Here is a 14,489-nt window from a genome sequence, read left to right on the forward strand (position 1 = left end):
TAGGGAAGGGTACCAAAAAAAAATCTGCAGCATTGAATGTCCCCAAGAAAACAGTGGCCTCCATCATTCTTAAATGGAAGAAGTTTGGAACCACCAAGACTCTCCCAAGAGCTGGTTGCCAGGTCTTTTACTGAGGAGTGGCTTCCATCTGGCCTGCAACTCTGTCGCACGCTGAGTATGTACCCAATCAATGGTAGGCTTCGAGGGGACTCCTACGGTAGGTATACCTATAGCTCATCTCTTGGCAGTAGTACTGTAGACAACATTATCACTGACCTCAACCCAGAGTCTCTCAGAGTGTTCACAGTCAGCCCACTGACACCCCTATCAGATCACAGAAAAATCACAGTCTACTTGAACAGAGCCATACTCAATCATGAGGCATCAAAGCCAAAGGAACTGAATAATATTAAGAAATGCTATAGAAGGAAGGAAAGTGGGCAAAACGTTTCACTGTAATAGTGAAGGTGTAAAATTGGCAGTAGAAAACCTAAACAGTGTATTTGACTTTCCTATCAAATCTAAGAATGTCAAGCAGAAAATCTAAGAAAATTAACAACAATGACAAATTGTTCGATGAAGAATGCAAAAACCTAAGAAAGAAATGTAGAAACCTGTCCAATCAGACACATAGAGACCCAGAAAACCTGAGTCTACGCCTTCACTATGGTGAATCACTAAAACAGTACAGAAATACATTACGGAAAAAGAAGGAACAGCACGTCAGAAATCAGCTCAATGTAATTGAAGAATCCATAGACTCTAACCACTTCTGGGAAAATTGGAAAACATTAAACAAACACGAAGTGTTATCTATCCAAAATGGAGATGAATGTGTAGCTTGGTTCGTTCTGCGTTGTGTAATTGAATGAGGACACTGACACAACTGGAGCCTGCTTGTTGGATTTTGATTTGCCCTGCGCACGAAGAGACACAATATGTTAACCCTTGGTGCAGTCAGGGCTCTCAGGTACCTGCGCAAGCACATGGAAACTCACTCAAACACTGTCTCAAGTACTCACAAGTTACAATAGATACCCTAGTTAGCGAGCTTTGTGAATCTTGTTAACATAAATCTTTATATTGTCCACATTGTAGCTAAACTTATGGTTGCATAACAGCACATTGTGTAACATTACCAGGGTTTTATATTGAATAATAGCGGAGCGAAGGACAACATACCTCACTAGCTGAAGGGCAGGGAGAGGGAACATACCTCGCTAGCTGAAGGTCAGGGAGAGGGAACATACCTCACTAGCTGAAGGTCAGCCAAGGACAACATACCTCGCTAGCTGAAGGTCAGGGAGAGGGAACATACCTCGCTAGCTGAAGGTCAGGGAGAGGGAACATACCTCGCTAGCTGAAGGTCAGCCAAGGACAACATACCTCGCTAGCTGAAGGTCAACCAAGGACAACATACCTCGCTAGCTGAAGGTCAGCCAAGGACAACATACCTCGCTAGCTGAAGATCAACCAAGGACAACATACCTCACTAGCTGAAGGTCAGCCAAGGACAACATACCTCGCTAGCTGAAGGTCAGGGAGAGGGAACATACCTCGCTAGCTGAAGGTCAACCAAGGACAACATACCTCGCTAGCTGAAGGTCAGGGAGAGGGAACATACCTCGCTAGCTGAAGGTCAACCAAGGACAACATACCTCGCTAGCTGAAGATCAGGCAAGAGAGAACAACAAGGGGGTACAGATACACCACGATGGACCAACCTAAAATATACTAAACTTTCACAATCAAGTGTATTTACAATATATATATATATATATATGAAAAAGTGTTTGTACACAAAAAACAACATTAGCTATACAGCTGTAATTAAATAAAAAAAACACTGAATTATTATTATTATTAACATCCCCTCTTGACCTATTTGAACTGATCCTTGTGTGCAACTTGGTGCGTAATCAACATCACATACATATGGATAAACCAAACAACAAGACACAGAGTTTTCTATCCAAAACAGAGATGTATAGATAAACCACTTCTACAATCTTGTTGGCTCTATAACAAAGATCAAACAGCAAAAACATATACATGATCAAATACAAATCATTGAATCAATTATTAAAGACTACCAGAACCCACTGGATTCTCCAATTACATTGATTGAACTACAGGACTAAATAAAAACCCTCCAACCCAAAAAGGCCTGTGGTGTTGATGGTATCCTAAATGAAATTATAAAATATACAGACCACAAATTCCAATTGGCTAAACTTAAACTCTTTAACGTCATCCTTAGCTCTGGCATCTTCCCCAATATTTGGAACCAAGGACAGATCACCCCAAAAAATTTGACACCAATATCTTCCATGGAATATGGGTCAACAGCAACCTTGGGAAAATCCTCTGCATTATCATTAACAGCATTGTACATTTCCTCAGCGAAAACAAAGCGAAAACAATGTACTGAACAAATGTCAAATTGGCTTTTTACCAAATGACCGTACGACAGACCACGTATTCACCCTGCACACCCGTAATTGACAAACAAACAAACAAACCTAAACAAAAGCAATGTCTTCTCATGCTTTGTTGATAAAAAAAAAACTTTACACTCAATTTGGCATGAGGGTCTGCTGTACAAATTGATGGAAAGTGGTGTTGGGGGAAAAACATACCACATTATAAAATCCATGTACACAAACAACAAGTGTGCGGTTAAAATTGACAAAAAGCACACACATTTCTTTCAACTGGGCGTTTGGCTGAGACAGGAATGCAGCTTAAGCCCCACCTTCTTCAACATATATATCAACGAATTGGCAAGGGCGCTAGAACAGTCTGCAGCACCCGGCCTCACCCTACTAGAATCTGAAGTCAAATCTCTACTGTTTGCTGATGATCTGGTGCTTCTGTCCCCAACCAAGGAGGGCCTACAGCAGCACGTAGATCTTCTGCACAGATTCTGTCAGACTTGGGCCCTGACAGTAAATCTCAGTAAGACAAAAATAATGGTGTTCCAAAAAAGGTCCAGTTGCCAGGACAACAAATACAAATTCCATCTAGACACCGTTGCCCTAAAGCACACCAAAAACTATTCATACCTCGGCCTAAACACAGGTAACTTCCACAAAGCTGTGAACGATCTGAGACACAAGTCAAGAAGGGTTCTCTATGCCATCAAAAGGAACATAAAATTCGACATACCAATTAGGATCTGGCTAAAAATACTTGAATCAGTTATAGAACCCATTTCCCTTTATGGTTGTGAGGTCTGGGGTCCGCTCACCAACCAAGAATTCACAAAATGAAGCAAACATCAAATTGAGACTCTGCATACAGAATTCTGTAAAAATATCCTCAGTGTACAACGTAAAACACCAAATAATGCATGCAGAGCAGAATTAGGCCGCTAACTATCAAAATCCTGAAAAGAGACGTTAAATTCTACAACCACCCAAGAGGAAGCGATTCCCAAACCTTCCATAACAAAGCCATCACCTACAGAGAGATGAACCTGGAGAAGAGTCCCCTAAGCAAGCTGGTCCTGGGGCTCTGTTCACAAACACAAACAGACCCCACAGAGCCCCAGGACAGCAACTCAATTATACCCAAACAAATCATGAGAAAACAACAAGATAATTACTTGACATATTGGAAAGAATTTACAAAAAAACAAAGCGAACTAGAATGCTGTTTGGCCCTAAACAGAGAGTACACAGTGGCAGAATAACTGAACACTGTGACTGACTCAAAATTACGGAAGTCTTTGACTATGTACAGAGTCAGTGAGCATAGCCTTGCTATTGAGAACGGCAGCTGTAGGCAGACCTGGCTCTCAAGAGAAGACAGGCTATGTGCACACTGCCCACAAAATGAGATGGAAACTGAGCTGCACTTCCTAACCTCCTGCCAAATGTATGACCATATTAGAGAGACATATTTCCCTCAGATTACACAGATCCACAAAGAATTCTAAATCAAATCCGATTTTGATAAACTCCCACTTGGGTGAAATACAACAGTCCCATCACAGCATCAAGATTTGTGACCTGTTACCTCAAAAAAAGGGCAACCAGTGAATATTATGTTTATTTATTTTCCCTTTTGTACTTTAACTATTTGCACATCAATACAACACTTTGAAATGGCTTAATACTTTTGGAACTTGTGTGAGTGTCATGTTTCCTGTTAATTTCATGTTTATTTCACTTTTGTTTATTTTCTATTTCACTTGCTTTGGCAATTTAAACATGTTTCCCATGCCAATAAAGCCCCTTAAATTGAAATTGAATTGACAGTAAGAGAGAAGGGTAGGGAGAGAGAGAGAGGTAGAGAGAGATGTAGAGAGAGAGAGGGGTAGAGAGAGAGAGAGAAAAAGACAGTAAGAGAGGTAGGGAGAGAGAAGGGTAGCGAGAGAGAGAGAGAGAGGGGTAGAGAGAGAGAGAGAGAAGGGTAGCGAGAGAGAGGGGTAGAGAGAGAGAGAGAGAGAGGTAGAGAGATAGTAAGAGAGAGGGGTAGAGAGAGAGAAGGGTAGCGAGAGAGACAGTAAGAGAGAGGTAGAGAGACAGTAAGAGAGAGGGGTAGAGAGAGAGAAGGGTAGCGAGAGAGAGAGTGAGAGAGGGGTAGAGAGAGAGAGAGGTAGAGAGAGAGAGAGGGAGGTAGAGAGAGAGAGAGAGGTAGAGAGAGAGAAGGGTAGCGAGAGAGAGGGGTAGAGAGAGAGAGCGAGAGAGGTAGAGAGAGAGAGGTAGAGAGACAGTAAGAGAGAGGGGTAGAGAGAGAGAAGGGTAGCGAGAGAGACATTAAGAGAGAGGTAGAGAGAGGGGTAGAGAGAATGAGAAAGACCGTAAGAGAGGGGTAGAGAGAGAGAGGTAGAGGGGTAGAGAGAGAGAGAGGGAGGTAGAGAGAGGTAGAGAGAGGGAGAGAGAGAGGTAGAGAGAGAGAGAGGTAGAGAGAGAGAGGTAGAGAGAGAGAGAGGTAGAGAGAGAGAGAGGTAGAGAGGTATAGCGAGAGAGAGGTAGAGCGAGAGAGAGGTAGAGCGAGAGAGAGGTAGAGCGAGAGAGGTAGAGCGAGAGAGGTAGAGCGAGAGAGGTAGAGCGAGAGGGGTAGAGCGAGAGGGAGGTAGAGAGAGGTAGAGAGAGAAGTAGAGGGGTAGAGAGAGAGAGAGAGAGAGAGAGTAGAGAGAGAGAGTAGAGAGAGAGAGAGAGTAGAGAGAGAGAGAGTAGAGAGAGAGAGAGTAGAGAGAGAGAGAGTAGAGAGAGTGAGGGGTAGAGTGAGGGGTAGAGAGAGAGGTAGAGAGAGAGGTAGAGAGAGGTAGAGAGAGAGGTAGAGAGAGAAGGGTAGCGAGAGAGAGAGTGAGAGAGGGGTAGAGTGGTAGAGAGAGAGAGGGAGGTAGAGAGAGAGAGAGAGAGAGAGAGAGAGAGAGAGAGAGAGAGAGAGAGAGAGAGAGAGAGAGAGAGAGAGAGAGAGAGAGAGAGAGAGAGAGAGAGAGAGAGAGAGAGAGAGAGAGAGAGAGAGAGAGAGAGAGAGAGAGAGAGAGAGAGAGAGAGAGAGAGAGAGAGAGAGAGAGAGAGAGAGAGAGAGAGAGAGAGAGAGAGAGAGACAGAGAGAGACAGAGAGAGACAGAGAGATGGGACAAGGGAGCAGTGTAGGCTTCAGGAGATACTGCAGTCATGTAGAGAACCACAAAGGACTTGAGCAGCTGACATCATCACACATCCTCATCTATTCCCTGCTTTATTTATAGACTATTGAAACATTTACATATAAACTGCAAGTCGTATGAAATATAAATGGTGCTGTGTGTTTGTGAAACAGATGTTAATTGTACTCTCCTTGCATTGTGTTTTGTACAAATAAATCACCCCAGCCAGTGTCCCAGTTGAGCATCATTTATTATCTGTAGTAAACAGGAAACAGCACGTTAGTTGTGCAGGGCTTAACGATGTTGATGGCCGACGATGGTCAAATCTGTAGCATGAAAACAACTGTGTTAGCAGTGGCTTATGTGACCATGACGTCGGTGCATGCTAGCTAACACAGTTATATACAGCAATCATATACCAAAGTACATCCCAGACAGCCCCTCAATCCCTAACAGGTACCATATACCCACACGTGTATAAATCAATAAATACAGCAAACTTGTACACATTGTATAATATACCAATAGAATACAGTATTCAGAACGTGACCTACCCCTTGCATCACATTCTCATACTGGGGAGACCTGACGTTCGCGATCTCCCCCTATCTACAAGCGGGGCCAATAACAACACGCCTTATTGTCATCGGAATTGAACCATCCAATAAGAATGCTTGAACACTAAATACACCTTTCTTTAGAGGCAAGTGGAAACATAACCAACCCTGTTACATTTGGTAACAGTTGATTTAATTATTGTCTTACGACTTGGTAGGTAGCCGCCCGCTACTCCAGCAGCTCCCTAACTAAACCATGTGTTCCTCCTCCATACTAACATGGTGAATTCTGTCCCTCTGGGAGGGACTGGCAGGCGAGGTCACTATCTCCCCAAAGCCGAGAGGCAAATGAACAGATTCACTAGAAAACAGCAGAAGCACAGCGTAGGATGCACTCAAAACCCCCATGTATTGACTCAACATGAGAGTGGCATCAGGGTGGCATCAGAGTGGCATCAGGGTGGCATCAGGGTGGCATCGGAGTGGCATCAGGGTGGCATCAGGGTGGCATCAGTGTGGCATCAGTGTGGCATCAGGGTGCTATCAGAGTGGCATCAGAGTGCTATCAGAGTGCTATCAGAGTGCTATCAGAGTGGCATCAGAGTGGCATCAGAGTGGCATCGGGGTGGCATCAGAGTGGCATCGGAGTGGCATCGGAGTGGCATCGGAGTGGCATCGGAGTGGCATCAGAGTGGCATCAGAGTGGCATCAGTGTGGCATCAGGGTGCTATCAGAGTGGCATCAGAGTGCTATCAGAGTGCTATCAGAGTGCTATTAGAGTGCTATCAGAGTGGCATCAGAGTGGCATCAGAGAGGCATCAGCGTGGCATCAGAGTGCTATCAGAGTGGCATCAGAGTGGCATCAGCGTGGCATCAGAGTGGCATCAGGGTGGCATCGGAGTGCTATCAGAGTGCTATCAGAGTGTTATCAGAGTGCTATCAGAGTGGCATCAGAGTGGCATCAGAGTGGCATCAGAGTGGCATCAGAGTGGCATCAGAGTGGCATCAGGGAGGCATCAGGGAGGCATCAGAGTGGCATCAGGGAGGCATCAGTGTGGCATCATAGTGGCACCAGAGAGGCACCAGAGTGGCATCATAGTGGCACCAGAGAGGCACCAGAGTGGCATCATAGTGGCACCAGAGTGGCATCAGAGTGGCATCATAGTGGCACCAGAGAGGCACCAGAGTGGCATCATAGTGGCATCAGAGTGGCATCGGTGTGGCATCGGAGTGGCATCAGAGTGGCATCAGAGTGGCATCAGTGTGGCATCAGGGTGGCATCGGAGTGGCATCGGAGTGCTATCAGAGTGCTATCAGAGTGCTATCAGAGTGCTATCAGAGTGCTATCAGAGTGGCATCAGAGTGGCATCAGAGTGGCATCAGAGTGGCATCAGCGTGGCATCAGCGTGGCACCAGAGAGGCACCAGAGAGGCACCAGAGAGGCACCAGAGTGGCATCAGAGTGGCATCAGAGTGGCATCAGAGTGGCACCAGAGAGGCACCAGAGAGGCATCAGAGTGGCATCAGAGTGGCATCAGAGTGGCATCAGAGTGGCATCAGAGTGGCATCAGAATGGCATCAGAGAGGCATCATAGTGGCACCAGAGTGGCATCAGAGTGGCATCAGAGTGGCATCAGAGATAAAGCCATGTGGACATCAATAGATCCATCTGGTCAACTATTCCCTTTTTTTATTTCATGATATAAATAGATCGTAGTTAATTTATATTCTGCTCCTGTCTGTTAAGATGATGGAAATTAATTAATTATTGTCATTCTGCTGAAATAATAAAAGCACTGTTTAGAGCCTAGAAATGTACTTACAATCAGATAACACAATCACAACTTAATTTGTTGATAAGTCTTAGAATTAACTTTTTAATATTCTGAGAAAGAACCAGATTTCTGATGAGATGGAAATGTATTTTCCCGAGATGGCGTCTTGAACTCAAAGTCTGATTGGACGGCTCCTGCTGCTGGTTCAGCCACTAAAGACTTGTCTAATTTGATTGTATTTTTTGTGTTTTGCGTTGCGGTTTTGAGTTATTTCCCCCTGTAGTTGAGCCAGCGTCGTGTTCCAGTCAGAGAGACATAATCAACCTGTCACTGCTAATATCCATCCAGTCTATACCTGGCCTTCTACTGCTGAGTAAACATTGAAATACCACATCATGCTTCGTCATGACCACACACACATCTTACCTTGTGGGGTTTTTCGAGACCCTTTCAAAAGCATTGCATGTCATTTCTACTGCAAGTCCAGTTTCATATCTGGCCTGTATGTGTTCTCACAGCAGAAAGAGCAGGATGAAACAGCACTGTTGTTGAGGAGATAATGGCTGATGTTGTTCTGAGGGACTGGTGAACACTTTAGACCCATGTCCCAGATCCTTACTGACGCCAGGTCAAACTGAAGACTTCAAATCAGTCTGAAACGGAGTCTCTAATCCTTGACAGAGCAGTAATAGGAGAACCACGTTGACTTAACCATGAGGGATTAGACCCCGTGAGCCTGTTAATACATCAGACAGGAGGGGTGTTACACTGCTACACAGTGTTAAACCTCTGTGGGCCTGCTTCTACAATGTTAAACCTCTGTGAGCCAGCCTCTACAATGTTAAATCTCTCTGGGCCTGCCTCTACAATGTTAAACCTCTGTGGGCCAGCCTCTACAATGTTAAACCTCTGTGGGCCTGCCTCTACAATGTTAAACCTCTGTGAGCCAGCCTCTACAATGTTAAACCTCTGTGAGCCAGCCTCTACAATGTTAAACCTCTGTGGGCCTGCCTCTACAATGTTAAAGCTCTGTGGGCCTGCTTCTACAATGTTAAACCTCTGTGAGCCAGCCTCTACAATGTTAAACCTCTGTGGGCCTGCCTCTACAATGTTAAACCTCTGTGGGCCAGCCTCTAAAATGTTAAACCTCTGTGGGCCAGCCTCTAAAATGTTAAATCTCTCTGGGCCTGCCTCTACAATGTTAAACCTCTGTGGGCCAGCCTCTACAATGTTAAACCTCTGTGGGCCTGCCTCTACAATGTTAAACCTCTGTGAGCCAGCCTCTACAATGTTAAACCTCTGTGAGCCAGCCTCTACAATGTTAAAGCTCTGTGGGCCTGCCTCTACAATGTTAAAGCTCTGTGGGCCTGCTTCTACAATGTTAAACCTCTGTGAGCCAGCCTCTACAATGTTAAACCTCTGTGAGCCAGCCTCTACAATGTTAAACCTCTGTGGGCCTGCTTCTACAATGTTAAACCTCTGTGAGCCAGCCTCTACAATGTTAAACCTCTGTGAGCCAGCCTCTACAATGTTAAACCTCTGTGGGCCAGCCTCTACAATGTTAAACCTCTGTGGGCCTGCCTCTACAATGTTAAACCTCTGTGGGCCTGCCTCTACAATGTTAAACCTCTGTGGGCCTGCCTCTACAATGTTAAACCTCTGTGGGCCTGTCTCTAAAATGTTAAACCTCTGTGGGCCAGCCTCTAAAATGTTAAACCTCTGTGGGCCAGCCTCTAAAATGTTAAACCTCTGTGGGCCAGCCTCTAAAATGTTAAACCTCTGTGGGCCAGCCTCTACAATGTTAAACCTCTGTGGGCCAGCCTCTACAGTGTTAAACCTCTGTGGGCCAGCCTTTACAGTGTTAAACCTCAGTGGACCAGTCTCTACAGTGTTAAACCTCTGTGGGCCTGTCTCTATGGTGAAATGATTTGATATTGAGATAAAAACGGTTACATTGGACCTTTAGTACAAACACCAACAACAGCAACAAACAGACAGAGAGAGAACTAGTCAACCAGTCATTGAACCTGTCAACCAGTTATTAAACCAGTCAACCAGTCAGTGAACCAGTCAGTGAACCTGTCACGAACGTTGTTGTAAGAATCGGACCAAAATGCAGCGTTGTTTGGGTTCATCATCTTTATTACGTGACTCGGCAAAAAACAATAAAGAACAAACGAACATGAAGCTATGCAGTGCTCAAGGCAACTATACACAAACAAGATCCCACAACAAACAGGTGGGAAAAGGCTGCCTAAATATGATCCCCATTCAGAGACAACGATAGACAGCTGCCTCTGATTGGGAACCATACCAAGCCAACCTAGAAATAAAGAAACTAGAATGCCCACCCTAGTCACACCCCGACCTAACCAAAATAGAGAATAAAGGATCTCTAATGTCAGGGCGTGACTGTACCCCTCCCCCCCAAAGGTGCGGGACAAAGATCATACTTTTTGGAGAAATGTCCTCTGGTCTGATGAAACAAATATAGAACTGTTTGGCCATAATGACCATCATTATGTTTGAAGGAAAAAGGGGGATGTTTGCAAGCTGAAGAACACCATCCCAACCGTGAAGCACGGGGGTGGCAGTATCATGTTGTGGGGGTGCTTTGCTGCAGGAGGGACTGGTGCACTTCACAAAATAGATGGCATCATGAGGGGGGAAAAATTGTGGATATATTGAAGCAACATCTCAAGACATCGGTCAGGAAGTTAAAGCTTGGTCGCAAATGGGTCTTCCAAATGGACAATGACCCCAAGCATGCTTCCAAAGTTGTGGCAAAATGGCTTAAGGACAACAAAGTTAAGGTATTGGAGTGGCCATCACAAAGCCCTAACCTCAATCCCATAGAAAATGTGTGGGCAGAACTGAAAAAGCGTGTGCGAGCAAGGAGGCCTACAAACCTGACTCAGTTACACCAGCTCTGTCAGGAGGATTGGGCCAAAATTCACCCAACTTATTGTGGGAAGCTTGTGGAAGGCTACCAGAAACTTTTGACCTAAGTTAAACATGCAATGCTACCAAATACTAATTGAGTGTATGTAAACTTCTGACCCACTGGGAATGTGATGAAAGAAATAAAAGCTGAAATAAATCATTCTCTCTACTGTTATTCTGACATTTCACATTCTTAAAATGAAGTGGTGATCCTAACTGACCTAAAACAGAGAATTTTTACTAGGATTAAATGTCAGGAATTGTGAAAAACTGAGTTTAAATGTATTTGGCTAAGGTGTATGTAAACTTCCCACTTCAACTGTATATAGGGAAGGTAATCAGGCAGGTTAGGTGATGGAGTCCAGGTCAGTCTGATGAGGCGCTGGTGCGCGTAACGATGGTGACAGGTGTGCGTAATAATGAGCAGCCTGCTGACCTCAAGCACCGGAAAGGGAGTATACGTGACATTTAGGTCATTATTGTGGAGTTGTTGGTCTATCCTCAGTTTTCTCCCATCACAACCACTGAATTACGTAGCTGTTTTAAAATCACTATGGTGACATCCCAGAGCAGTTTGCTCAGTTCAGAAATGACATTATCTTTCATGTGTAGTTGAATACATCATCCACAGCATTATTATTAAGTTGACCATGCTTAAAAATTAAATGTCTGCTTTGTTATTGTTACCCATCTACCAATCACTGCCCTTCTTTATGAGTCTTTTGAAAATGCTCCTTGTTCTTTGTAGTTTAATAATCTGTGTTTGCAATTCATAACGTGACTGAGAGACTTTACAGATGTTGATTGTATGGGGGACAGAGGAAGGGGTAGTCATTCATTAATCATGCAACCTCTTGTGGTATCCCAGGAGGTCTACCCCGGGGGGTGGTAGTAGAGGGGAGGTATGTGATGTGACATTGGCTCCCTCTGCTTTGAGTACACGAGCTGGGCACCCCGACACGGATAGCTCCAAGTGGGGGTAATTAGGGGAAAGTGCCAACCAGCCGTGGAGGACACATAAAAGGAGCACTGTGACACGAGAGAGAACCGGGAGAGACCGTCACAGAGTCAAAGCTGAGAAGAAGGACTGAGCCAACCCTATGTGATTTTCTTTGTTATGTTTATTTGATGGACTAGTAAAGTTGTGTTTGCAGACTAAAACCTCCATGTCTCTGTGTAATCTCTGCATGCTCAACCCAGCACCCCACGGTTTACCACACTATTATCTCACACAGAGTGAGCCCGTGTAACGTATTATGTGATTTGTTAAGCCAAATTTTACTCCTTAATTAATTTAGGATTGCCTAAACAAAGGGGTGAATACTTATTAACGACTATATTTTAGTTATTTAATTTGTATTTTTTTAAATTGTAGCAATTTCTTTTCACTTTGGCTTTATGGAATATTTTGTTCCATAATGTGTATTTGTATCTGTTTTAAATCTGATTCTACTGCTGCATCAGTTACCTGATGTGGAATAGAGTTCCACATAGTCATGGCTCTATGTAGTACTGTGCACCTCCCATAGTCTGTTCTGGACTTGGGGACTGTGAAGAGACCTCTGGTGGCATGTCTTGTGGGGTATGAATGGGTGTCCGAGCTGTGTGCCAGTAATTCAAACAGACAGCTCGGTGCATTCAACATGTCAATACCTCTCATAAATAAAAGCAGTGATGAAGTCAACCTCTCCTCCACTTTGAGCCAGGAGAAAGTGACATGCATAATATTAATTTTAGGTCTCTGTATAAATCGAAGGGCCAGCCGTGCTGCCCTGTTCTGAGCCAATTTCATTTTTTCTACGTTTCTTTTTGTAGCACCTGACCACACGACTGAACAGTAGTCCAGGTGTGACAAAACTAGGGTCTGCAGGACCTGCCTTGTTGATAGTGCTGTTAAAAAGGCAGAGCAGCGCTTTATTATGGACAGACTTCTCCCCATCTTAGCTACTGTTATATCAAAATGTTTTTACCAAGACAGTTTTAGAATCCAGGGTTAATCCAAGCAGTTTAGTCACTTCAGCTTGCTCAATTTCCACATTATTTATTACAATATTTAGTTGAGGTTTAGGTTTTAATTAATTATTTGTCCCCAAAAAAATGCTTTTAGTTAAAAACATATTTAGGACTAACTTATTCCTTGCCACCTATTCTGAAACTAACTGCAGCTCTTTGTTAAGTGTTGCAGTCATTTCAGTCGCTGTAGTAGCTGACGTGTATAGTGTTGAGTCATCCGCATACATAGACAGACTGGCTTTACTCAAAGCCATTGGCATGTCGTTAGTATAGATTGAAAAAATAAATGGACCTAGACAGATGCCTTGGGGAATTCCTGATTCTACCTGGATTGTGTTGGAGAGGCTTCCATTAAAGAACGCCCTCTGTGTTCTGTTAGACAGGTAACTCTATCCACAATATAGCAGGGGGTGTAAAGCCATAACACATAAGTATGAAGCAGTCTAATGTCTGTTGTTGGGGGCCTGCCGCCAGCAATGGCGTGTGTCTCACGGTGCGTCCCTTTCAGATGGCTCAGCATTGCATCTGTACTACCATTACAGTACCTCAATTACACTTCTCAAAGTTTACATTTCACTTCTCAAAGTATTGCCATTTGCCAGACAGGACTTTCCTGCTGTCGCTTGCCTTTCTCTGCCATTTTTCCAAGTTGATGATGTGTGGAGCTCTTTATATCTGTGGCAAATAATTTGAAAGATGCATGTCTCCTACTGTTACAGCAGGTATTTGTTAAATGTTTTGTTTTCTGATGACGATGGGGCTCTATTAGAGGTAGTTTTGTGATAAGTTTGCTAATCTTGCCATTAAAATAGTTGGCAATATCAGCCGGTTTTGGAATGAATGAGCCATCTGATTCAATGAATGATGGAACTGAGTTTGCCTACTATGGCACACCACCTCAGTGCTAACCATATAAATCTGGTTCATTGGCACATAATTGCTGCATACAATAGCTGTAGGATCAGCAGAGGCATTCAGGGCAGTTAGAGGGACATAAATTAGGTTACTTACATTGTGTCTACCAACGCCCCTGGTATAATGTACATTTGCTGAAGCATTATGACAACTCAGGTACACAATGGTAGGGATTAACTGAGCTGGGCTTGGGTCATTGATAAGTTATTGTCTTAACGCAGCCTTATAATGCTGTGAAAACTCACATGGACTACGATAGAATCGATAGAATCGATTTCCATGTCCTGATGTAGTACATCCCGGAGCAGCTTAGTATTGTCCTTTACTAGAGTTCCGGGATAGGACATTGTTTTTGCACCAGGAATGGTCACATTTCTTACAATGGAGCTGCCCAAAATCACGGCTGGCGAGAAGGACGAGGAAATCCGCCCACTCCCACGTTTCACAGGATTCGGGGAACCAGGATTGGACGAGGCAGGATAACTTGAGCCCGTTCCTCCCAGCGCCTGGTGCAGGCCTCTGACAGATGGAGAAGCTCCGCTCGATCCAAAGCAGGGACGGAAAGTTGCCGACGTCGACTTCAAAATCGTAGGAGTAGGCACCGAGGCTGCAGACACAGGTATCCCAAGCGAAAAAGGTGCAGGAAGGTCAGGCTCCAGGTAAAACTATTTGTTGTTTCTAT

The 14,489-nt window shown here is 44.3% G+C and overlaps 1 protein-coding gene across 1 annotated transcript in view; it reads left to right on the forward strand.

The window, feature by feature from the left end:
- vipr1b (vasoactive intestinal peptide receptor 1b) overlaps positions 1–14,489 on the forward strand; it is a 209,113-nt gene that overhangs the window by 965 nt on the left and 193,659 nt on the right. The gene's annotated exons all lie outside the window — the stretch shown is intronic.

The sequence above is a fragment of the Salvelinus alpinus genome, chromosome 10 (genome assembly GCF_045679555.1).
Source record: "Salvelinus alpinus chromosome 10, SLU_Salpinus.1, whole genome shotgun sequence".
Taxonomy (NCBI): domain Eukaryota; kingdom Metazoa; phylum Chordata; class Actinopteri; order Salmoniformes; family Salmonidae; genus Salvelinus; species Salvelinus alpinus.